We start from the raw sequence: 4017 nt of genomic DNA, 5'->3' as shown, positions 1-4017 counted from the left end.
TAAGTCTTCCAAGACTTCCAGTTTTATGTTCATCTTTTCCTCAATCAATCACTCGACAATAAAAGATATAACTTACCGGCGGCGGAGTTCAACGAGACGCCTCTGAGAGAATGCGCGCTAGGGTTTCCTCTCGGATCTTAAATAGAGGAAGCGGCTGTGAGAACGGTGGTGAGAACGACGGTGATAACGGCGGAGAGATAACCGGCTGTGAGAACGATGAGAACGATGAATTAGAGAGAATCGACGGAAATCGCCTTTCAGAGAAACGGCTTTAGGGTTTTCTGATTTTCGATAAACAGTGAGAAAAAAAAACAACTTATATATGGCCGGTAAATAATCTGGTTAGGTTTAAAAGTACATTGTAAAATTAAAGGTTTGGTCCGGTTTGGACGACTTGCTAGTAAGTCGTCTGTTGAATACTGTACATCAGGCGACTTACTAGTAAGTCGTCACAGACCCTAAATTTAACCCCTAAACTAAATTGAATAAATTAACTAATTAACCACGTTATAAACCCGTAGTTATACTTAAATAGTGTTTACTATACACAGAATTAAAACACTTAGATAAATTTTAAAGTTTTCAAAAAAACATTTATGCATTCCAAAATCTAACCTAAGAACACATACAATACTACAACATATGTTGGCAAAACCTAAACCAAAGAATATCATGACTCACTACTTTCACTCATCTATGTTGAAAACAATTAACTTTTGTTATATCTTAATTTATATCTCTTAAAACATATGTTAATTACATGATTTCAATTTTTCGCTTATCAAAATATTTTTTACAAAAAATTTAAATTATTTCTAAGTAAAACTAGTCCAGATAAGTCGTCTGGACGACTTCACAAGGGGTTGGTTGTAATTTCAATAGCCTTTTATGTTACTTTTGCATTTGATTCAAGTTTGAGTTTACTTTTGTGTTTGAAATCAAGTTGTGAGTCATATTTGGCAATTTTCCTTTAAAAAAAACGTTGAGAAACACTGTGAGCTTGACACGTCAGCATGTTCCTCAACGTTTTTATTTAACCAATGTTCCATGATTAATATATAGGAGATTAGAATGGAAAGTGTGGCAACAAGTGCCGGTCCGGACTTTACTGGCACCTAAAGCGGATTAAAGAAACGATGCCCCAGAAATTTTACCAAAACTTTTATATAACAAAAATGTACCAAATATTATGAATATATAAGTTATTATCCAAAAAAATATAAAATCGTTTATGAAACATAGTTAAACTTAGTTATTTTTTAAGAAGTTAAACTTAAAAAATTATTTATGCAGAAATAAGTTTAATCGGAATTATCAAACGACAAACTATTCAATATAACATTTGAGGTGATTTGACTTTTAATGGAGTTTTAGATGATTTTAATAAGTTGCAGAGATTTAGGTGATTTTTGTTAAACTACTCTAGAGTATAATCTAAAACCATGGGATTTGAGTTTTAATTTTTTTAACTAAGAAACTCCACCCAAACACCCTAAAATCACCTGAAAACTTTAAAACTTCACAACTTAAAATGTTCTCAATAACAGTGGATTTTAGAGTACTTTACGAAATGTTAAGTTCAATAACAGTGGACTTTAAATGAGTTTTTAAAATTCATATTTGAATAACAGTGGATTTGTCATTTTAATACAAATCACCTAAAACTCTCAGTTGAGTACACCCCCCCTAAGTGTTTAGAAAACAATCTATCCTTTTAAAAATAAATCTAGCATCTTTACTGCCTTTGTAATTGTATCTGACAACATTTTATTGTTCTAGTTCTATGTTCAATCACAATGAAACGTTATGAGCTGTAATTGAAAAAGAAGTAGAAAAGAAAAATAGCAAGAAGATAAATTGTCTTCTATAAATAAAGCAAAAAGGAGGTTTTGTTTGATAATTTTTTTAATCTAATAACATATCAGTAAATACGAAACGCATAATAAAGGAAACTAGGAATCTCAGAGTTACTAAAATCCTCCGTATCTTTCAATGAATCGAATATTTATTTGTTATTATCATCAGAAAATGAAAATTGTTATAAAAAAGGGAAGAGGTTAGTCGGGTGGGGGTAGAATCGAATCCGAGACATCAAGTTATAATCTAGAGCACAAACCAATAGACTAAAGTAATATTTTGTAAATTTGCGCCCCTAATTGTTAATAATCTTTGGTGCCTACAGCCCATGTTTTATGGACTTGAGCCCAGAGCCGGCCCTGGTGGCAACCGAAATTCGCGCTGTCGATTTTAGTGAACGGAAGAAAGCAAAGAAAACTCTACTTTCCTTGAGGTCTGGATTCTCTGGGAGAGACGATGACAAAAAATCAAATAAACGCAGAAAATATGAAAAGACAACAAAACAAATTTATAGAAAAAATAGATCGTTATTTCGAATTCGCGTATGAGCGTTCCATAGACAAAAATGTACATGAGGCTTGTCTGGAAACGTGATTACAAAGAAAATAGAATAACACATGCAGTAAAACCTAACTAAGTTCGCTAGCATAACCACCTATGTCGAGAAAAACCTATGCGAGCCGCAACTCTCTTAACAATAGACGAAAAAGATGAACAAAGGTTTTAAAGATTTCGGTATGGACCTTATGAAAGGCTGACTATATACTCATACGAGGATCAAGCCAAACGTAGTTTAATTTGCAGAGTTTGAACAAGAGATTGAACTGCCTTTGCGAGTTCGTCTAGTAATCAAGTGCAAGACATAGAAACCGAACTTGTCGAGAATAAAGACTAAGGTTTCTACGTGAAGAGTGTTCTAAGAGCTAAAAAATCTTTTGGTTCTCCTTGCCTTGGCTCTCCTTATATATGCCTCCAAAGTCGGCCATCTTTCATTATTTCGAATTTATCTCTTTGCGGGAAGTTTTCCTTATCTTCTTAAGATTCATGTTTAATAAGGTTCATAAGGTTCAGTCCGAAATCAATCAAAAACATTTTCTGTATTTTCTTCATCTTTTTTTATCGAGCTGCGAGTCAACTAGGTTTGAGCTTTTAGGCCGCTAGAACTAGGTAACTCGCTGACAGCCTTTGCGGCCAAAGCTTTTGTGATCTCTTGTAATGATCGCAACGCTCTCACGCGGACTCGAAATAAGATCTACTGTTTTCTCTAAACTCGTTTGTTATCTTTTCAAGATTTCCGCATATATTTGGTCACTTGCCGTTGGCTCTCGCAGAGATCCGGGACCTCTGGGAAATTAGGGTTTTCCTATTTTCCTAATTTAAACGTAAATCGACAGTGCGAATTTCGGTTCCCACAAATTAAACTCCTGCAGGTCATAATTACCATTACGACCGGTAAATCTTTAGTTTAGGGGTTTCTACATTAAGTAAACATAATTAAGGGATTTTACCATTAAAATCTAAATTCAAAATTTTATAATATTATCTAAAAATTAGTAACTTCAATTTTTTAAATTAGCATTTTTAATTTTTTTTGTAAATATATGAGTTGATGTGTTTTTAACATCAACATTATATATGTATAAATTCCTCTCTACCCTCTTTGGAGCAGGATGTGGACTTCTCCACAGAATGTTGGCAATAGGCTTCATCTTATCATTTTCACAACATCCTCTCTACTCTCTTTGGAGCAGGCTGTGGACTTCTCCACACAATGTTGGCAATCGGCTTCATCTTATCATTCTCTTGTAATGATAAGGAAGAAACATGATATGAGCTTTGACTCCTCAGGTTGCTCATTTGAATCCCTACCGCAAGCTTGAATTGAGTATAGGTTCAAGCTTGAAATGAGCCTTAATGAACTTCAAGACCAGGAGCACACCACCCTAACAGCTGCGCTTAAATCACTGATCCACCCTTTTGCCTTCAGCTTCAAGTACCCTCAGATCACCGGCCTTCCTCATGACTTAGGTGGTGATCTTCTTCTTCTTGTGTGTCTTTAACCAGGAGCTCAACAACCTCGTGGCCTGCGCTTCTTAAACCGGCTTCTACACACAAGCACCTTCCCATTGCTCCACACAATGGATCAAGTCTTCCTCTTGT

The sequence above is a fragment of the Brassica oleracea genome, chromosome C9, assembly GCF_000695525.1.
Source record: "Brassica oleracea var. oleracea cultivar TO1000 chromosome C9, BOL, whole genome shotgun sequence".
In the NCBI taxonomy this organism is placed as follows: domain Eukaryota; kingdom Viridiplantae; phylum Streptophyta; class Magnoliopsida; order Brassicales; family Brassicaceae; genus Brassica; species Brassica oleracea.
The sequence above is the reverse complement of the archived record's forward strand: the minus strand, read 5'-3'. Positions refer to the sequence as shown.